Below are 23,663 nucleotides of genomic sequence, written 5' to 3'. Positions count from 1 at the left end.
TTTTTTTATCATTTTTCAGGTTAAAGAAGTCGTCGACTAAAAACCTGGAAATACTAGACCCAAAGACAACAATGTGTCCCGACCATAGGATCTTGAACATTGTTCCACTACTTGCCCAGTTTTCAAATTTGTCAAAGCAAGTGATTTAGAAGATCTTGCCAAGGAATTGAAACGTTTGCCATTTTGCTCTGACCTCAAAAAGTATGCGGACCCTGACCTGGTTCATTTTTGGTATAAGTAGAAGAACAGTGTGATAGTTCTCAAATAAAAAGTTTTCCATTCCTGGGTGAATTCATGACGAAAGTGCTAATCCTGCCTTTAATCTTCTGCTTGTGCTGAGAGGAATTTTTCTGCTGTCAATCTCAAAAAGACCAAATTGAGAAAGAAACTCGGCTTTACTACCGTGAATGCTCTTGTGGTGCTAAGAAAGTTGTTACTGAGGACTGGAAGCCCCCAATGAGCATGGTGACACATCCCAACTGGGGAAGTTCTGAAAGAGAATATAACATATCTGCTACTGCAAGTGACGTTACGATTTCTTACTTGGATAATGACCCTCAATGCCATATAGTCTTTTAATTGCAGTTTATGTCTAACCATCGGTCTCTCCACGTTTTACCCGCAGTTCTTGTTTCTCGTTTTTTTATGTTGAATAAGTCAAAGTTCCTTAAATGTACTTAATCGGTTGTGTTTCAAATGTTATACGTAAATTTGAGCATTTATTTGGAAACGTCAGGTCAGTTTTGAAGATAAAAAAAACTAAGGCTGTTGATTGTTCATTATTGTATCGAAATTCTGCTATTTGCAGGAGTGACCCCAAAATGGTCTCCGCAGCGAAAAAGAGATAGCCCAAATATCTTTGAAAGAAGATATTTGATACTTTGTTCTCTTTATTGTAATGTACTTTTCTGATCGTTCGCGTGTTGCGCGTAGTGCAAAAAAAAATTGGTGTCTTGCGTGTAGCGCAACACGTCAGAAAAACAGACATATTACAATTTTGGGATCAGTGGTAAAAGTCTGGGGTGTTTTACGGTACTTTATTTTCGAAAATGCAGGCAACACTGCGTCAGCTTTACCTCGCAAATAAATTCTAATGTAGAGAACGTGTTACAAAGAGTAGTAGTTACTGATTGGCCCAGGCTTTAAAATAACTCGTCTGAAGACTAAAGATTCAATCTAGGCAGCGAATCCTTGTCAAATAATCTTCTCTTCAAGACTTCTAGTGTCATACTCTTCGAAACTGCAATAGCCAATAATGGTAGGCTAGACTAATTCAAGTTTAGTATAGCAATGTTTCATAGGATATATTTTGAATAGTTCAGTAGATTGACAGGAAGTTTTGGTAACAGTTCCAAGCTATGGCTCTTCTGAAAAAAATAATTGAACAAAGTAAAAGTAGTACCAAAAGATTCTCTTTTGCCTCTTTTGAATAATTGTCATTAGCCTACCCTGAGAAAGCAAAACAACTGCTTCTCCACTTTCTCTGATAGTCACAGTTACAGCCCCTGGAATATATAAAATTGGAAACATCTAGGTGTAGATTAGGGGCTACTGAGAAGGAAACATAGGCTATTAAGAAAAAATTCTTACTTCATAATAGGCTAGGCAGTTAACATACTACTGTATATATTATTGACTTACCAATAAAGTGAACATACCACTTGGTGTTTTATTTTATGCCCTTTATAAATATAATAGTTGCTTATATTGCAAATTCAAATTTAAGCACTTTTTGACCTAAGCTAATCTTATTATAAATAATTTTGGCACTCAGAAAATGTAATATTTTTTTTTCAAAAACAGCACTGAGAACAGGTAGGCTATTATTATTTTGTCAAAAACAACCAGTAACTTCAATTGAAAATTTGTCATTTTAAGAGCTCTAAAAGTGCTTAGATTTAGATTTAGTACAGAAGCAAACATTATATTTATAAAGAGCATAAAAAAGGCATCAAGTGGTCTGTTCACTTTATTGGTAAGTCAATAATATGAACTGTGATATGTTTACCAGCTATGCAGAATAAGGTAAAATTCTAGTTAATTGACTTCTTGCTATCTCGGAAAGGGTTTAGGTTAGGAAAATGAAACTTTCATGGATAGGTCTACAGGCTAAAGTATGTCCCAGGAAGCTATTTTGAAGTACCTACCTCCACTTCTTCTCCCTCTAGAGTTTCAATAGTTTTGTCAAAATTTCATTAGGTATAGACCTGTTTAGGTTAGGAAAATGAAACTTTCAGGGATGGGTCTACAGGCTAAAGTATGTCCCGGGAAGGTATTTTGAAGTACTACCTCTACTCCTTCTCCCTCTAGAGGGCACTGAAATTTGTCTACATGACAGGTCTATACCTATTGAAATTTTGACAAAACAACATTTTACCTTAATTTTCAGTTACTAGTTGCTTTTTATCTGCCTTTAGTTCTGAAATGCAATTCCTGTTATTTGAGCAGAATTTTGAGCCATATCAATGTTTTTTTTTCAAAATTTAGGAAATGTATTTGTATATCTTTAAAACCTTATAAAATGGGATTGAGCAAAGTCATGAACCTGAAAACAATTTTATTGTACTTCATTTAAGCAGAAGATCTATTTTGCAAGGTTTCACTTTTATAACACACATACTTTTAGAGGTCATCAAAGGTCAGGGCCCTCTAGAGGGAGAAGGAGTGGAGGTAGGTACTTCAAAATACCTTCCCATGACATACTTTAGTCTGTAGACCCATCCCTGAAAGTTTCATTTTCCTAACCTAAACCCTCTCCAAGATAGGCTAGCAAGAAGTCAATTAACTATAATTTTATCTAAGACTTTTTGCATGTATCTCTCCTACACTTTACCTCCACCCCCCCCCCCCTTATGTGCAAAAAATTATACATTTCTTCTGTATTCTCTCAACCCTCTAAGCTATATATCTGTAAATTGAATCAACTGTGACAAAACAAGAACCATAAAAACAGTAGTGATAGGTAGCCAAATGCATTAGAAATAAATAATACAGGCTATATGATGGGGTTTTGATTAGTGTAAAGGCACTAATGATTAACTGGTGTTATTTTGGAACCACTGTTGAAATTTTCATTCAAAACCAGATAACACTGCTTTTTGTGACTAGGAACAGCATCTCTTGAAGCCATCATTAAATTTTAACAATGTGAAACATGGGCACTATATCCAATACCTCTAGATAAGAAAAGAATATTCAATTCAGTTAGTTTCCTTTTTTTAACACAAAATGAGCTACCAACAATATTTTAGCTATTTAATGTTCAAGCTGTCTTTACTTGGTTATATTTTTTTTGCATAAAAAGTTGGGATCAGCACCAGTGCATCAGAATACATGTGATCTTCTCTAAAATGTAGCCACATTGGCTTTTTCTTGATACAAATAAGTTAAAATGGCAGCTAATATTATGTTGACAGAATTAAGTTCCAAGTTTCAGAATTTTTGTCTGATGTAGTGGAATACAAGACCAACTAAAAATTTTCCTTCAGCTAGATTCAAATGTAGATATTGGCATCTATTATGAGATTCATTTTGTTTGAGAATATCTTGTAGTAATCTTGTCAAAAGTTAGAAAAATTTTGAAAAAACTTGTAAAAAATGTTTTACTGTTTAGATGCTAGATACTTGATTTTTCCATCATCTGAGAAACTACTGCTTGGTCTTATGCTATGTTCATGTTTCTAAGCATTTGACTTTGTTGATCACAACACCCTAATTCCTTTATCCTTGAATAAATTTGAAGTAGACCCTTTCTTAGTAAATTTTATATGTTTTCTTTCAAATAGATCCTTAGCTGTAAAATACAAAATATTCTCCCTGAACCTCTCCTTAATTAGTATGGATTTCAAGAAACCTTGTTAGTACCACTTTTATATGTAGTATTGATTAATAAAATTGGTAAAATTCCCTCAAAGGTGTTAATGTGTAGCTAAACTGCTAACCCTTGAAGTATGTCATAGAATTATCAAAAATGACCCCATCAAAATCCTACCCATGTTTTGGATGAAGCTAGGAGTTTACATATGAAAGAAAATTCCACTAAGTCAAATATAATGACAATAAACTTTTCAAAATTGTTGAAATCTGCTCCTGTTTTCTTAGAGCCTATCCCACCCAAAATGTTAATGAAACTTGTGAAACTTCTTGTTGCCTCAAACATCTAATAATCTTAAGTAGGACATGCATATTTCAAGAATTCTGGACTTTTCAGACAAAGAATAGTCAAAAGTAAAATTTTTGAAGTGGAATAAAATGGTAGATTAACTTTGAAATGGCCACTATCACTGTGAACAACAAAGAAACCTCTACTGGACCTCTAAAGCTTAGAGAAAATGGGCCATTCCAGGCAGCATTCATAGAGTGACTTATATCATGCATTATATTATAGAGACCTTAGTCACAAGATTACACTCCCTATGATTAATTTCTTCCCTATACTTGAGACAATATTTTCAGTTTTTCTTTGACTTACTGAATATTGTTTTATACATTTACACATCAAAAAAAAGTTCAAGAGAAACAAAGAAATAAGGTAAGATGAATAGGCATGTCAAATGCATAAGGATCCAACTACAAGTTTTTCCCCAAGCATTTTGACAAATGTCAAATTGGGTTCTGACTTACATTGGGAATAGGTAACTTTTTTGTTCTGTTCAATTTGTAGGTGAAAATGCTTCTATTTAAGAAAATTGGAATTTTGTACCCTTTTCTGAAAAAAACTTCTAATAAAACAGTTAGATTTGTAGAAGTTTTTTCTACATACTGAAACCCTTTTCAAACCAAAAGTCTTTAAATTAAGCCTTCTGGAGATGGGCAAATATGATAACAGTTAAACCACAAACTGGATTGTATCAGGGCTAGTTTAAAACTAGTTGTTGAATAGTGAAGTAGGAATGTTGGATTTATATATTTTGTGTAATGAAAAAAAAGTGGATTTTTATATTACTAAAGCTTAGGCATTATAAATCTAATTGATTATGAGGTCAAATGTACTTACATTTGCAGGTTTATCTTGAGTTTGCTTATTCATTATAGCTCAATTGCTGGATGAATACTAATAAATTTCTCTCAAAGGCCTTTATACAAAAATATTTTGTCAAAGAACAAGTATTTCAAAATTCTTTTGTGCTCATTCCTCTTAAGCAGTCTGGCCTGAATATAGAAATCATGTAACTGTTGGAATATGGCCCATATACATATATAATATATATATATATATATATATTGTCTATAATACATTGATGAGGTTTTGGCTATATGCAATGAAGTTTAGGCTATAATCTTTTAGAGCCTCAGGCGTACAGTCTGTTTACATTAACCACCACTTCTAGTGGCTACTACTAAAATAAAAATTTTAATTGCCAGGTATATATGGTAAAAACATGGTTTTGGTTTTAGATGAGGATAGCTTAGCTTGTATTTGGCTAAATATTAAAAATGTATTTCATTACAAAGTATATGCATTCAGAATTTAAAACATTGATTTTGTATAAACAATATTGGGTTGTAATTTCTCCCAATGTAGAGATGATCAGTGTGCCAAATATTGGCTATAAAAAAAAAAAAAAAAAAAAAACAGCCAAAACCTACTAAAAACTATGAAATATTACTATATCTATGTTAATCTGAACTGTTTAAAGTAAATGTAAGCATTATCGTCTATCATTTTAAAGGTTCTTCTGTGCAATAAATGATGTTTGAAAATGTTGCCTACAATTGTTTCTTACAAAAAATCATCTTGTCAAAAATAACACCAAAAAGGAGGCTTGTCTTGCCAGTAGTAGATGTAATAGCTTTAAAATAGTGGCAATTGAAATGTAAACCTCATGGCAAAAGATCCATTACCTTATGGAGTTTTTGAGTTGTTTTTTATAACAATGTCAAAAAGGAATAGGCTTATATGTAAAAAACAGTTGAAAAGATAGTTAAATTTGGAACCAATTTCAGCCAAATAAATGCTTCCAGATTTCAGTGAAATTATGATGGAATTAAATAATTTTTGCATGGACAATTTATTGTAAGACAACACAATGTTGATAATGCACAATGTTTAATATCTTATCTTGGCTGATATCTGATCAGCCATTGGCCATTTGATTATCTTGGCTGATTTACTGCTTGATGTTAAGACACGAAATTCAACTTTTGTTCCTTATTGGCTACTAGAAACTTAAGTTTAAAACTGCCAACTAAGCTACTGCTTCAAATCTGCCTGCTTTTGTCCTGTTTTTTAGGCTGTTAATAATTCTTCCTAATTTACTAATTTTGTAATAGTTTTTTTTGCATATCATGTTTATTTTTGATCAAATGAATTCTTTTGTTAGTTTTATGTGTATGATTGACTTTAATCTTGTTCTTTGATGTTTGTCTGTTTTTTGTTTTGACTCCAAAACATGAATTCAACCCAGATAGGCTGTGATAACTATTTTTGAAATAGGCCAAATCCTATCTTTATCTTCAATTTTTGTATAGAGTAAAATTCTTCTTAGCTCTTACAAAATGAAAATTTCAAGAATGGATCTAAGGCTCAAAATCTTGAATTTGGCCCCCTATTTCCAGACTAGGACTAACTTCAAAAAACTTAATCCTATATTTATGATAACCTAAAAAATACAACATTATTGTTGTGACCAGCTCAATTAAGTAAAAACTTGTCCAAGAGGTGATAAATCAAATACATTAAAAACCTGGGAAACAAACTTCGAATCAAGCATTTCCCTTCAGCTCCACAACATTTGCAAATTAACTATGATATTGATACATTACAATAACACACTGAGATTTGAAAATAGTTTTAACTAAAAATGGTCTCTTAAATTACTTTCTTGAACAAAGAAATATCACCAATGTTTTTATATTCTGATCGAGATGGTTACAACTTTTGGTCCCCCTATGAAAGACTTACCAAAACAAATATTGACTGCACTGAAACAACCCTTGAAATATCAACATCTATAGAGGAGCAACTGCCATTATTGCGAACCTAGAATGTATTAAAACAAGCAAGGTTAAGCTGTGTTGTTGCCAAATATGAACAAAAGTATGTAAAATATATGTAATGTGGAAAGAAGCAATATCCTAGAATGATTTTTCTGTTTTATGCCAAATCCAGATATGTATTTCACAAATAGCTTCGAGTTTCCACTACAAGCTTGTTGACAATAAGGCTAATATTACAATATGAAAGTGAAACCGAAACTCAGGCATCACATTGCCTAGTTCACAAGGGATGTGAAATTTTTATTAAGATTGTTATTATACATGAAGTCACAAATCACCAATATGATTAAAACTGCAATGTGAGAAATATCAAGCAAAACGTAATGTATACCCTTTCAATTTCCTGTATATTCTTTACCCAGAGAATTCTGAGTGTCAAAACTCACCTATAAAATCAGGCTTTACCAAAAAGTAAGGATGTGTGGGGATTAGAAATCTTATATGGTATGGGAAGGGAGATATTTTGATGGACAATATACAATCATGGATATTTTCTGTATATTTAGCTCAGCAAATTTAAAACTCTAAGAAAATAATATGTTTAAACAAAATCATCAATGTGTCTTGGCAGGTTAAGTAAGGATTGAACTCTTTGGTGGGGGATATATAGATGGTAAATATAGAATCGTGAACATTATTTATATATTTAGCTTAGAAGATTCTAAAATTCTAAAACAAAATACAAGAAAATCAGAAGTTTAAACAAAAGTATCACTGTATCATACTAGACCATACACTGTTTGTGTTTTTAGCTGTCATTTTTGGTCATTTTAGCCGTTTTTGTAACAGCCTAAACCAGACACAACAATTTAGGGTTATTTTGGCATTAATGCATCTTCTTGTAACACATATCCATCCCACTTCCATTATTATTTCAATATTGTTTGTTTTTTCAGTATTTTGTGAATTTTATTATTGTGTCATTTGATGATGCCGTAGTCAATTTTCATTCTGTAAGCGCAGATAGGGTCACTTTATATTTCTATCTCCTTACTTGTAATAAGGCCAATGAATAATTTGCTTTGTAATTTTCTCTCAAAGTAGTTATATTTTACTGATAGGACTTAAGTAAAGTCCCCTTCTCTTCTCATTAAGCTAATGCACTGAGTGCTCTCTCACACGAAGCACATCCGCTAGGCAACTGCTACGCTCATGTAGCTTCAACCACTGCACACGGGAATCCTCTTGAATAAAGACGTCCTGAAGCCTCAGAAATTGCTTTATGCCCAAAATCTTCAACTTCTTGTCATTGTTCAAATAAGTGTAGAATGAAAGGGGGCTAGAATTTGATCCCCAATATCCCTTAATTCTGATAAATGTATTCTAAGGAGAAAGGTATAGATTTTATTCCTATTTCCTCACATTCCTTACTTTTCAGAAAGTTTCACTTCAAATCTCCTGTGACTTGGAAAATATTGCTGCCCTCTCGCCTGTTGGGGAAGATTTTAGATGGTATCTCAAGGCAGGTTACAATTTGTCATTTTGGTTGGACTGATTATATTGATTTTAATTAAAAGTTATATCATCTTGTAGCATAATAGAAAAGATGTACTTCCTTTGGAAATATTTTAAAAACAACTAATTCAATAAAGCATATCTGAAGTAAATAAATATTTATATATGTCAAATATTGTAAACAATATTTTATATCAATATATATTGTCTTCTATTTTAATATTTTAGTAAGCTCTTTGGATCTATCCAATGCTGATCTCTGATCAAGATAATCTTTGTTGGAATTTGCAGATGTTGTTCTGATCTCAGCTCAAACTTTGTGCCTGTCTATTTACTAGGAAAATTTGGCTACCTTTTAGATATCAAAGAGTTTCTTGTGGGATGAAAAATGGAGACACTATTTATTAGTGCGAGTTTTGTTTTTACAAAGAAAAGTTACGTCTTTATGCTTGCTTTTCACATTGCTGCTTGAGTTAGAGAGAGCTAGGTTTCAAAATTAGGAATTTGTGTAAAAATTGTAATATATCATTCCAAAATTGGTCAGTTCTACATTGCAAGAAATACGGAATTGGTTTTTAAGTCAAATTATGAATACACTTCAAAAAGATAATTGAAAAAAAAATTAACTTGTGATGTTATATTGTTTCTAAAAAGTTTACTTTTGAAGCTAGAATATTTTGTTTTGACAAAAGGTAGCAAATTTATAAGATGAAAATTACAAAATAGAAAAAAATTCAGATAGCATTTTATCTCAGAAAAAATGATATAAGCTCTACTTCTTAGAAAATCAAGACAAGTCTACCGCCAATTACTCTTATCCTAAAAAAGAAAAAAAAAAAAAACGTCTAAGTTTGTCAAGGAGACTTTATATGTAATGACCACTTTAGAAATTGCTCCTTTGTAAATGAATCCCTTTTTTCGAGATAGAAAAGTCAAAAAATGTTCAAAACCGAAAAAAATGGCGAAAACTTATTACTATGACGTTTAGATTTCTGGTGATATTTCCCATATGTGTCATAGCAAAAAAAATCCCACTAGAAAGTTATTTATAAGTAGTTTTTAAATTCTTTTATGCTATATGCTCTTTAAGAGGTTACTACTATTTCTCTAAGCATGATTGTTCGTGATTGTGTCCATTAACGTAGACATGAATCTTATCCTATTAACGTCAGTATTCAGGAATTTCTTTTCCTGTATTAAAAAAAAGTATAATTAAATTTCACCTTGAAGCAATGCCCTAACGTTTGTTTTTCTGTATTGAAAAACATGATAAAAATTGGTTAATAATCATTAAAGAAAAGCGGAAATCCTATATTTTAAGCAAGTTAAGATGAATTCATTTTCGTTCTATTTTTAACAAAATAAAAAAAACGATGTTTCTATTTTCTCACATTGGATAAATAAACAAAATTTAAAACTGAGATTAAAAGAGTCAGATATTATTATTACAAATTGTTTATTTAAAAACTTACAAATGTATAAAGATACATTTTTTTGAAAAAATAATATTAGTTTTAAAATACAACTTAAAGTTCTGTAAGTTTCTGATGTTGCTTTGTCTTCTATAAGTGCACTCTCGAAACCGGGGGCTAGAAATATAACAAATTTGCAAAATATTTTATTTCTTATGCACACAGAAGCTACTTAAAAAAAACAAGAAATTATGCAAGATCTCATATTCATCAACTATTTCTGCCTCTGTGAAGTAATATGATTTGAGCGTGGCGTAGCAAAGTTCATGTTTCTTACTTACTTCATGATTCCTATTTTATGTCATGTGTATTGCACTAAATGTACTATCAGTTAAACTGCATCTATGTTAATTACACAGTGGCTAAAGGACCCCCCTACAACCAAACATCTTAAGGTTCATGTTATTTTTCTACCCAAAATTCCTATTATTATTATACAGAATATCATATTTTCCCTCAGGGAAATTGCCTCTTTCTCCATAATTTTTTTTACAAATATGAATTTTTTTTTGAAGAATATTTCTTAGGCAAAATATGGTGTTTATATACAAGATATTTTTCCTGGATTACACACCTCCCACCCCTATTAAAGATAAGATCTCTGTGGGTGCTCATAGGTTTAAATACAATTTAGCTCTACCTCTTAGTCTTAGTCAGTTATGCTTGTTTGCTTTTATTACATCTTAATTACTTTTATGTATGGTATAGTATTATAACTTTCTATAAATCATACACTCTAACTCTAAGAGCTTGAAATTTTAGAGAGGATATGAGGAATAGAATAAACTCAAATTGCGACTAGGGGTACAAAAAATCGGGGAGAGGGAGGGGTAGTAGGACCTGAAGGTTGATTTCTGTGTCAATGACAGATGTAGACTAGTAACCATCTAATATATCAGCCGTGATTTGACGCGAGATAACTTGCCCGTTTTTGAGCAGCTTGCCAATCTATTTGGGAATTTATTCAATTTTGATATGCTGTGAGGGTTTGTCAATGTTAATTGAGTTATCCATTCGTCTATCTATTTCAATATAGATTAGGAGTGCCGGTTGGGAGGGGCCAGGGTAGGGCCAGAATAGGCTTGATATTGGTCCAGGGTTTGCTTAAATTAGGTTTTTTTCTTGGGAATCTCTATCATAAATGCCAATATTAGCCTTGGATTCGTAATCACCAAGATTACCATCTTTATAAAAGAATTTCATAGAAATCAGACACCTTTCGTGATATTTTTACCTTGTGTGTTATTGTTTAAGATGATCATATTGTAATCTCTAACATTATGTTCTCCTGAAAATTATGAGTTTTTCCTAGCTCATTATCATTTTAGTTCATAATTTTGTTTAATTCAAAATTTAAACTTTTAATTACTTGCCTTTGATTGTTGCTAATTTTCAATGATGAGAATAGTCCAGGAACCCGAATTATGGCCATTGGTTTTGCAGATCCGAAATCCTCGCATAACTGATTGTTGTGGCATGTCTCACTATTTGTAAAACTCGTGCGACTATTGCATTGATTGTGGACGTCTTTATTACAATAACTGTCTCGAATCTGACTTAAACCAATTTTTGTATAGGCCAGACATTTTTTGTGAAGTGTTTATTATCGTCATACTGCAACCTTTATGACTTTTTTTTTTTATTAAATTTTAATAGCCATAGACTATCCTGTCATAAATCTATGTGTTTATGAATAAAAAAAAATTGTGGATGTTTCAAATAAGTCCCTTTAACTAAGTATGTGACTTGTGATCGTTTGAACGTTCTATTTCATCATATGCTTTTTTATGAAGTTAAATGACAAAAGCAATTTTTTTTTACTGAAAGTAAGGAGTGACGTTAAAACTTAAAACGAACAGAAATTAATCCGTACATTTGAGTGGCTGCCCCTCCTCAACCTTTATGCTAAAGATTGACTCTTCCTCACAACTACTTTTAAAACAGTAAAAAAAAATAGCGTAAAGACTGGGGCGTTGAGGAGTGGACATCCCCTCTCATACACGGAATAATTTCTGTTTGTTTTAACATCACTCGTTACTTTCAGTTAAAAAACTGTTTTTTTTTTATTCAATTTCTTGACCTTTTTGGATTAATACAGGTTTTGACTTCGGCTCACCGTATATGAATAATTAAACGAAATTTGAATATTAATTCTACTTTTTTTTTTACTAATAATAACCTAATTTTGATTTTTGTTCCAGCTGTTTGAGAATAAATCCTGAATAACAAAGGCTGTTTAATTAGAAAATAACCTCTTTTAAAATTCAAGAAAGAAACTTTAGCGTAAAAGCGACCTATTGAGAATATTTTCTGTTCGTTTTAAGTTTTTATGTTGCTTCTTACTTTCAGTCGAAAAGAAACTTGTTTTTATTTAAATGCTGATCGTTTTTTGAATAATGTCGGGAAATCCAGTTCTCCCTCCATGGAAAATTCCCTTCCCCCGCAAGAAATTTCTCCATGGAAAGATTTTCCCCCGTAACTTAAGTTAGCGATATTTGCGGAACTAATTTTGTAAGGCATAGTACGGCCAAAGAGGTCAGAACAGCCAAAGAGTACAAAACGGCCAAAGAGGTCGAAACAATTTTTATGAAAGTCACAAGTTGATCAATTCTCAAATGACTAAAATGAATGAAAGAAAAGATCTTTAACCCCCTCATATACGTAATAACTTATGTTCGTTTTAAGTTTTAATGTTATTCTTTACTTTCAGTTGAAAAAAATAATAACAATCACAAGCCGAAGACATACAATATTTTTGGTTTATCAAACAGTTCGTGGTAACGAACTGTAGCAAGGAGCGACCCGGCTCAATAGTAACCGAAACTCTAAAAAATGGAATTTTGACACCAATATTTACGTCAAAAGAATCGCATTTTAATGCTGAATTTAAATATATAAGTTTCATCACGAACAGTTGTACCCATCAAAAGTTACGAGCCTGAGAAAATTTGCCTCATTTCAGAAAATAGGGGGAAACACCCTCTAAAAGTCATACAATCTTAACGAAAATCATACCATCAGATTCAGCGTATCAGAGAACCTTATTGTAGAAGTTTCAAGCTCCTATCTACAAAAATGTGGAATTTCGCATTTTTTGCCAGAAGACACATCACGGATGCGTGTTTATTTGTTGTTTTTTTTGTTTTTTTCCCCAGGGGTGATCGTATCGACTGAGTGGTCCTAGAATGTCGTGATAGGGCTCATTATAACGGAAATTGAAAGTTTTAGTGCCCTTTTTAAGTGATCAAAAAAATTGGAGGGCACCTAGGCCCCCTCCCACGCTCATTTTTTCCCAAAGGTCACCGGATCAAAATTCTGAGATAGCCATTTTATTCACCATAGTCGATAAACCTAATAATTATGTCTTTAGGGACTACTTACTCCCCCGCAGTCCCCATTGAAGGGGCTGAAAGTTACAAACTTTGACCTGTGTTTGCATACAGTAATGGTTACTGGGAAGTGTACAGACGTTTTCAGGGGTATTTTTTTGTGGGGGGGGGGAGATTAGAGGGGGGGGGGGTTACGTGGGAGGATATTTCCATGGAGAAACTTGTCATGGGGGAAGAGAATTTCAATCAAGGGGGTGCAGGATTTTCTAGCATTATTTGAAAAAACAATGAAAAAATAAATATGAAAAGTTTTTCTACTGAAAGTAAGAAGCAGCATTTAAACTTAAAACGAAAAATAATTATTACGTATGTGAGGGATTTACCTCCTCGTTATACCTCACTCTTTACGCTAATGTATTTTTAGTAATTTCAACTATTTATTCTTCTGCCTTTGTGATTCAGAGCTCATTCATAAGGAATTTGGACAAAATTTAAGCTTTAGGGTAAAGAGCGAGGTATCGACAAGGGTTGAAACCCCTCATACACGCAATAAAAACATACAAATATAGTAGTTCGTTACGTAAATTAATTCGTAAGTTACGTATATTTTTTACCTATGAAAACGTTTGTAAAAAATTAAAACTTCTAGTTCCTTTTTTGAGTAATAAAAAAATTGGAGGGCAACTAGGCCTCCTCCCTCGCTCCTTTTTTCTCAAAATCTTCCGATTAGTTGCAATTAATTAATATGCAAATTTCGTTTAATTATTTGTGTGCGTAGAGCCAAGATCAAAACATGCATTAATTCAAAAACGTTCAGAAATTAAATAAAAAAACAAGTTTTTTTTTTAATGAAAGAAAGGAGCAACATTAAAACTTAAAACGAACAAAAATTACTCCGTATATAAAAGGGGCTTTTCCTCCTCAACACCTCGCTCTTTACGCTAAAGTTTCCTACTGTTTTAAAAATAAAGTTAAGAGAAAGAGTTACCATGAACTCTTTGAATACCAATATAAGATTAGTATTCAGAAAGATACAACGTCTTTACGTGTATCAAGTAGGGGGAGGTAGATTCTAGAGGGACCCAAGGACTTTGCCTAGAAACCTCTGAACAATCATTGGATTTACTCTGGTTTCGATGAGGTTTTCATGTCCATGGTTTGCGAAATATTTACTTTTTTTCGATTTTGAACGCCTCATACAAAATTGACCGAAGATAGAAGCTCAGCTCAGAGTTCAAAAACCCTTTGATTTATGATTTATTGTTACAAAAAGTTTTGTGGTTGGGGCATCAAGGGGTGATAGTCCATGGTCTCAGTTTGTGCACTTCCGTCAGAAGGTTGAAAATCCTTGTCTGAATTCAATAATTTTAATATGCCATCTATTCTATTAACTAAAATTTATCTATGAAGTTTGTGTTTTGTATGGTCTAATCACATCCTTGGGGGCCCTTGCCCCTGGCAGTACATTCATCATGTCACTCCTCGTGGCATGTTTTTCCTGCCTCTCTGATTAACACGCGCATCGTAAAATTCGATCCCGCTGCCATGTGATGCTAAAGTTACTTGCTCGGGCACAAATGGGCCATTGAAAAAGCATCAGGTTACCGTTAAGTTGGCTTAAACCCTTAAAAATGTTGATAGAACATCTAACATAGGATTGAAAGAGTTTTTTTCAAGTTCTTTGGACACTCCGTTGACGTGGATGCAATTTTGATGCTAGACCGTCGACATGGATATGGGGCCATCCATCTTTCAAGTTTCTCTGACCATCCATCGAAATGAATCATTCCATATCTGACCATCCATATCGATGCTGGGCCATCGATATGGATTGATGACAGTGATGCTGGACCATCCATCTTTCAGCTCCTTTGGGCCACCGACCGACATGGATGCCATGTTGATGCAGCACCCTACATCTTTCGAGTTTGTTGGACTTGTTGACATTATGAGTCCAAGGAAATAAATACATAGTGCATTTATCACTCTTTGCTAAGTCAGTATTATCGTGTTAACTATGATGGATTAAGTCAAATTATTTTCTATTAAAATGATTTAATGTCCAGAGAATTATTTGTCTTGTATTAATTTCTGTTTCTAGATAATGACGTTTGAAAGACCCATATCTTGTATTTATTTTTGTTTACAGTTCAAATGTCAGAGTTGCGGTGACAAATCTGAGAAGTGGCAGTATATTACGCAAGAAGAGTCAGTGCCACTTAAAGGGGGACGAGGATCAGCAAATTTGGTTATCAAGTGCAAACTTTGTGGCAGAGAAAATTCAGCCGGTAATTTTTAGTTTAGTAATCATACTTTTTTTCCAAAGAGCTTATAGGCCTTTTCTACTGACGAATTGCAAAATTTCAATCTGGATTGTCAATTTGCCGTTCTACTGGGAATCCAAATTATGAAATTAATTTTCCATTGACAATTGGGATTGTGAGTTCACAGTATAGGTTTGGAATTCGACGAGCATGCGCGAAAAGAAGATTGTAGATTTGGTTTATTGATTTTACCCATTTGTGGGTCCAGTTTGTGAACTGATGTTGCAAAACGACAATCCTGTTCTATAAGCTAGTTCTTTCAACTTAATACTTTTTACTGTTTCTGAAGTATTTCAGACATGTCATTTTCACATCCCGGATGCATAAGATGTCGGTTGATGTGGTTCAACATTCCAGTTGACATTTCCAGAAAGTTTAACTTAAGAGCATTGTGCCGTCTTCTCTTCATCTCTAGGTTTCTTAGCAGTCAGCGCATCAAGTGGGCACTCGTCTTGAGATATTGCAGACACTCATTGTGACAACTTGGATTCGTAAAATGTCTTTTGATTTAGCCCAACATCCCAGTTTTATAAACTTCTTTGTGCAGCTGATATTTTTCGCTCTTTATCTAGGAGTTAGTAATAGCTAAGATTAAACGGATAACAATCAAATGGATAATGGATGTTGCCGAGATCAAATGGATATCTTTATCGTAAGTCTGAAATTCCTCTTTTTTTTTACAACGGATGTCTATAGAGAATCTCTATATCATCTATATAAAGGATATAGAGGGTCTCCAGCTTATTAATGAGGTCTCAAATAAACATATCTGAGAGCTGAATCCGAATTATCAGAGGTAAATGACTTAGAACAATATGACACCATGCAACGGTATCGTCTATTAAAGGATTAAATAAAAAAAACAAGTTTTTTAAATGAAAGTAAGGAGCGACATTAAAACTTAAAACGAACAGAAATTACTCCGTATATGAAAGGGGCTTTTCCTTCTCAACGCCCCGCTCTTTACGCTAAAGTTTGACTCTTTCTCTTAACTCTACATTTTAAAACAGAAAAAAACTTTGACTCTTTCTCTTAACTCTACATTTTAAAACAGAAAAAAACTTTAGCGTAAAGAGCGGGGCGTTGAGAAGGAAAAGCCCCTTTCATATACGGAGTAATTTCTGTTCGTTTTAAGTTTTAATGTCGCTCCTTACTTTCATTTAAAAAAGTTGTTTTTTTTTATTTAATTTCTGAACGTTTTTGAATGAATGCATGTTTTGATTTTGGCTCTCCGCGGAGGAAAAATTAAAACGAAATTCGTATATTTTTTTTTTTGGCTAAATGGCTTTCTCATAATTTTGATCGAATGGTTTTGAGAAAAAAAGAGCGGGGGAGGAAGCCTAGTTGCCCTCCGATTTTCGGTTAATTAAAAAGGCAACTAGAACTTTTAATTTTTTACGAATCTTTTTATAAGTAAAAGATATACGTAACTTATAAATTAGCTTACGTAAAGAACTTGTGTATTCTTATGTTTTTATTACATATATGAGGGGGTTCACACCCTCGTCAGTACCTCACTCTTTACACTAAAGCTTAAATTTTGTCCCAATTCATTAAGAATGACCCCTGAATCACAAAAGCCGCAGAATAAATAGTTGAAATTACTAAAATTACTTTGGAGTAAGGAGCGAGGTATTAGGAGGAGGTGAGCCCCTCATATGGGTAATAATTTCTGTTCGTTTTAAGTTTTAATGCTGCTGCTTACTTCCAGCTGAAAAAAAAACTTTTTCATTGTTTTTTTTTTAAGTAATGCTAGTAAATCCTGCGCTCCCTTCATGGAAATTTTCTTCCCCCATGACAAATTCCTCGATGGAAAGTTCCCCCAGCATATTCCCCTCTTCTCAACCCCTGCCTCCAACCAAAAAATCCTCCTGAAAACACCTGTACACTTCCCAATAACCATTACTATATGTAAGCACTGGTCAAAGTTTTGAACTTGTAACCCCTCCCACGGGGACTGTGGGGGAGTAAGTCGTCCCCAAAGACATAGTTATAAGGTTTTTCGACTACGTTGAATAAAATGGCTATCTCAGAATTTTGATCCGTTGACTTTGGGAAAATAATTAGCGTGGGAGGGGGCCTAGGTGCCCTCCAATCTTTTTGGTCACTTAAAAAGGGCACTAGAACTTTTCATTTCCGTTAGAATGAGCCCTCTTGCAAAATTCTAGGACAACTGGGTCGATACGATCACCCCTGGGGAAAAAAAACAAAAAAACAAATAAACACGCACCCGTGATCTGCCTTCTGGCAAAAAATATAAAATTCCACATTTTTGTAGATAGGAGCTTGAAACTTCTACAGTAGGGTTCTCTGATACGCTGAATCTGATGGTGTGATTTTCGTTAAGATTCTATGACTTTTAGGGGGTGTTTCCCCCTATTTTCTAAAATAACGCAAATTTTCTCAGGCTCGTAACTTTTGATTGGTAAGACTAAACTTGATGAAACTTATATATTTAAAATCAGCATTAAAATGCGATTCTTTTGATGTAGCTATTGGTACCAAAATTCTATTTTTTAGACTTTTGGTTACTATTGAGCCGGGTCGCTCCTTACTACAGTTCGTTACCACGAACTGTTTGATATCCACGTTTTTTCATTGTGGACGCAACACAACTCGCGGTATTAAAAAAAAATATTAAAAAAATTTTGAAATTGAATAGGTGCTGATAAGGTGGTTATCATAACCTCGTTAACTGATGCTGCATAACTGGTCCCTAAAAACCTCTCAGTTGTATTTGTTGCCTAACGGTGCATAAAATCTGATACAAAAGCTGTTAAAGTCTATTCTTTTTTCCAAGTCTGTACTGATGAGTGTGGGAACCTATATAGGGGAATGTAGCGCTTGTATTGAAAAGATGCATCATCAGCGCCGCCTAGCGTTTAGAAATTCTTCCTCTCAATATGGCTTTACTAAATTGTTGCATAGCCTGCATGTTCTTTCAGGTACTCTGAAATTTAAGTAAGGGTAAAGTTAGATGAATTCATGTACAGGCTGGCCTATCAAATTGAAGTCAACCAGCTTGATCCGTCTGCCAATACTTTTCAAAGTTTGCCTAAACCAACTTTGTGAAGATCTGATTATATCTTTAGGTGATGATGAACTGAGTTAGTATTTTTGAATTTGATCGTCGGTACTCTGAACAGAAAATCAATATTGATGTAATTTGCATTTTTACTACTACAGTCATAAAAAAAAGAAAACGCTTGAAAGGTCAAATTCAGTGTAAAAATTAAAGATTCCAGTTCAGCAAAAGTAGTATTTGACTGTTTTTCCTCAAATATAGGTTCTCATTTCCAATAATTCTTAACCTATCCCCCCTATTCATGGACACCCAGCTTCTTGTTGGGCTTGGGCCCTAGATGGTTGGCCGACAAGGACGATCTTTTGCAATCTGTCAATCTGCAGAATTTGGAAAGCAATCTCAACCCTTCACTCATTATAATCCTAGAGAGCGAGATTGAACTATATTTTTCGTAGAACTTAGCCTACTGTTTGAGATATAATAGCCAGGCAGCCAAAACAATCCATAGGCAATTACCCTGGAAAACATTTGGTTGCTTGTAAAACTGACTACAAGTGTAAAATAACAAATTTTTAAGCGGTTTTCCCTGTATAGTTTTGCAGAGAAGATCTCCATGTAAAACGTGAGAAAACTTCCCCACGTTTTGGGGAGACATTTTGCTATTTATGCTATTTGTTTTAAAAATTTCTTTTGAATTCGCAATAAAACTTTTGGAGCTTTATGTACTTTAAGGTCATAGCCCAAAATTCTCAGAGGTAGCTTCGAAATGCTTTTTTGCTTAAAAATGTTAATTTTAACTTCTCTGCGAAGGTCGACCACCCCAGAGTAAAAAAAGAAAAGACAACAACAACAGCAAAAAAAAAGAAAAAGTAAATGGTCAATTAGCCTTTATACTTTTTTCAGAGAATGCTTAATATAATTCAAGCTCATGAAAATAAGGAGTAGACGGTTATACACGAGGAAATTAAACTTTGATTACATTTTGCGTCGCAAGGCTTCTGAAATCACTATTAAACTCCACATTTGGTCTTCTAGGAAGTGTTAATACATTATTTACATCTGAGGAGTGGGTAGACAGCTATGACTGTGTTCAAGTACTAGTACCATTTGAATCCGTAGCGACGGAAGTGTCTTCGGAAAAAATCTATCAATTGTAATTGTTCTTCCTCTTGTGAAATCTTATAAAAGCACTGCATGAACAAAATAACATCGGTCAAAGACACTGCAAGAAAGACACTAAGTTGCGAACAGGAAAACATTGCGCAACTACGTTGAGAACGTCACGTTACGAGTTACCTGGAAATGGTATTCAAGCTATTGTGGGATCTTATCTCTACCCCGGTTCAAAACTGTAAGTAATCTGTTGATAAAGATTTGAAACAAATCCTAGATTTTACTCCTGCAAAAGTTCCTGCTTCAGGATTTTGCTGCTTAGACACAAAATCCTAGATTTTCTGCTGCAGAAGTTCCAGTTTCATAATCTTGCTGTTTAGAAACAAAATCCTAGATGTTGCTGCTTATCCGATACTGCGGAAGTTCCTCACGTCAATTCAGGCAAAAGAAAAATCCCTCTTATGATGCAGCCAAAACAATTTGGAATACGCACTCAGAAGAAAAATGGAGTGAGGAGGTAAAGGAATCGGAAACATGAAAGTTTTAGAAAGGTGTTAAGGTAGTTTACAGGCAGGAGCTCTCACCAGATGGAGATATTTGACTTCGTGGATGCAGCTCAGGACTAATTGCCTTCCAACACCGCAAGATTTAAAAGATATTCAAAAGAAAGATGTCCCAATGAAGACAGGTATACTTGCCTGCTTTGAAAAGATGAAGAGGATAATTTGGTGCATTGCTTGAGCTGGTACTAGGGACCCTCCACTATAAGGGAACGGATATTTGGAAAAACTGAGACGAGATATCTGGAAATATTGTTCACTAAAAATCCTATTGATTTGAGTAAATATAAAGTATTGAGTAAATATGGTGTTTTAGTTAAGTGTTTTTTATGATGGCTCATGCAAGCTCATTATATTTGTGCTTCTTTTTATGACGATTGCAAATGTAAGTGCTGATGATATTTGTGATGATGATATGATCGCTGATGGTATTTGTGTCTTTTTCGTGTTGATGGCCGTATTTTTGACTTTAAAATACACATATCTATCTATCTATCTATGCACGACCAAGTTTTACATATATAACAATAAAATTTATTTATAGCTCACTTACATGAAAACATAAATAGCAAAGCAAACACTTTAGAAAAAACAACAACAAAAAACGTGATACAAAACGAAAATCAACAATAATATTAAGTAATAAAATTAATAAAACAAATAGATAAAAACGTGGTGAGGCGACAAACGCCAATATGTCGTTCCCGACAGCCTTTCCTGTAAACCTGTCAGTCTCTCAGTAATATAGGAAAGTAGAACTTCTTTCAATTGTGCTACCAAAGAGTAATATGGAAAAGAATTTTACGAAAGTGGAAATAACACCAAGGTTGACTTGACACCAGGTGGAGATTTATGTGATTTTTTTTCTTTAAGCAATATAAAAAATCACCAGAAATAATGATAAATCGCTAGGGGTGGCAACCATGAATTAGATGCTAGAATATTACTAACACAATTTTCCCTAAAAATAGGATCAAGCCTAGAAAGGTGAAGAACAAAATAATCTGAAAATATAGTTTAGAGCTTGTGAAGGGCAATGCGATTATATTTCTCTTGATTGGCTAAAATTTTGTTCCATGAGCTCAATTTTTGAAAAATCAAGATCGACTTTGAAATTGTTTATCGATTCTCAGAGCAATTCCACCATTAAATTTTGTTTTTGACAGAAAACCCATTTTATTGAAGTAAAGAGACGAGTAGTTAGAATCCGGTATAAACAAATCAGGGATTCCTGAAGAGTCAAAACAAGTATTTTTATTGTAAAAATTTCCCAATTAATAAAAAGATTCCGCTGTTCAATTTTATTTTTAATGTCTCTTTCAAAATCTGAGAACACAGTTGTGGAGGTCGTGATGGCTTCAGCCACATAGAAGACCAAGTACTGCAGAACTGTCATCCATATGAACAATAATACCCGTCTACATCCATTTGAATTCCTTAAGTAACATTACTATTAAGAACTTATTCAATAAAACTACTGTTCATCGAAAATGTTGACTAAATAATCAAATCTTATTAAAAATGGTAAAGTTGGAGCCAGTTTTCCAAAGTTGAGTGAAATGACAGTAAAAACTGAAAAATGAACCATATAGTACTAAAAAGGTTATGATAAACTAAAGAAACTGACCCGTTTCTATGAATGCTTGAATTATGCAGCTTAGTTTTGACAAGATTCTTTAAGAAACTAAATTTCAACAGGGGGGAAAACTGGAGTCTGCGGGGTAAACCAACGTCTAGGAGGGTTATTTTTCCCCTGCACCGCAGTAAATTACGCCCCTGAAGAGGGGGACAACCCCTTGTCAAAACCTCACTTTTTATGCTAAAATTGGACTTTTTGTCACAATCTTTAAAAACGACGGCTGAAACACAAGGGTTTCAGCCGTCGTTGAACTAGAATACGGAAATTTTTTTTCATATTCTGTATTTTATTGTCCAACAGTTGGAGGAGTGTAGGCATATGGTTTTGGAACCACTCACAGTTGTATCTTCAAAGAAGAATTACTTATTGTTATATTTATTTATTCATACTGTTTCCTTTTTTTACTGTTTAATAGAGATAATAAAACTTTCTGCAATATATATAGAGAAATCATAGCACTAAGAACCTATTTGCATTTTTTTCTGTGATATTTTTCTAGTTGTCAGATTACTTTCCAGCTTTTCTTGTTTATTGCTGTTCCACACCTGAATGTTTAAATATTTATCAGGAGGAGGGGGCAGATCTTAACAGAAATAAGCTAGACATAGGCCTACGAATATCTTGCTTAGGTTTTGAAAAACTGAAAAATCTTCGTTAGAAAAATTATTACTGTTTCCTTACTGTCGAGTTTGTCCACCTTCAAAAACATGTACACCATTTTGTGTAGCATAAATTTCTCAGCATTATTTGAAAAACGATCAGAAATTAAATAATTTTTCTTTCAACTGAAAGTAAGGAGCGACATCAAAACTTAAAACGAACAGAAATTATTCCGTATATGAGGGGGCTGCCCCCCGCCATGAAAAAATAAAATAGATCATTGCAGTGCTTCTTCTGCATTAAATTCAAATTGAAAACGGTCAAAGGTTAATTTAAAACAACACGAATCTTTTTGAGGGAAGTTGAAACTTAAACGAACAAAAATTAGGCTATTGCTTCACAGTCTATCTAAGAAATATCGATAAAAGTACAGACAAACAAAATAATTATATTTCCCAATGTTTGTAGGATTACCGAAAATTAAAGCTTTATGGAAAACACAAAACAAAAGTTTTGTGAAAAACTTTTTTTTTTTAAGAAACACAAAAATTTTGTGAAAACACAAAATAAAAGTTTTGGTACAGTAAAAGCAAATGGATTAAGGACACTTTTTACACTATAAAAATAATTTTTGTAGATTAATTTTTTTATTGCAAATTTTAGGATTAATGCTTAATAATGTTTCTTTTCGTTTAATTTGGTGACACTTCTGCAGAATGGTTCAGTCCGATGATTGGCTCTCGTTTTGGTTCTTAAAAGGACAGGTCATGGCTTGTTTGTAGAGAAGTTCGAAGTAAAACCATATTTATAGTATTAGGACTAGCTTTAAAATCCTTATCATAACTTGAAGCTTTCCGATGTATAGAGAGAAATTACCGGACTTCTAGAGTTCATATTGTGGCTTATTGTGTTGCGAGAGCAACACTTTGGTTTTGTCGTGGTTTTTTTTTTTTTTGTTCCTAGCACCCCGATTTCAGCTTATTCCTAGAAAGTGGTAAGGGTCTAACCTCTGCGGTTTTTACGGAAAGTGTGGACCTTAGGCCGGATTGATGAATATGACTTTACATTTTGGAAAGCTTCGTAGAACTCTTGCCTGGGGCCAAAAAGGATGGTTTTTGCTTGTCCTTGAGCCAGAGCCTATAGTGTG

At 33.5% G+C, this 23,663-nt stretch overlaps 1 long non-coding RNA gene across 1 annotated transcript; it reads left to right on the top strand.

The window, feature by feature from the left end:
- Positions 1–1,064: 1,064 nt before the first annotated feature.
- On the top strand, positions 1,065–23,253 carry LOC136042765 (uncharacterized). The gene is made up of 4 exons (XR_010621416.1): positions 1,065–1,258; positions 8,378–8,461; positions 15,405–15,543; positions 23,232–23,253. It is a non-coding gene; the product is annotated as an uncharacterized LOC136042765 (long non-coding RNA).
- The last annotated feature ends 410 nt before the right edge of the window (positions 23,254–23,663 follow it).

This window comes from Artemia franciscana, unplaced genomic scaffold (assembly GCF_032884065.1).
Source record: "Artemia franciscana unplaced genomic scaffold, ASM3288406v1 Scaffold_1963, whole genome shotgun sequence".
Taxonomy (NCBI): Eukaryota; Metazoa; Arthropoda; class Branchiopoda; order Anostraca; family Artemiidae; genus Artemia; species Artemia franciscana.
This window is presented reverse-complemented; position numbering and strand designations above follow the sequence as displayed.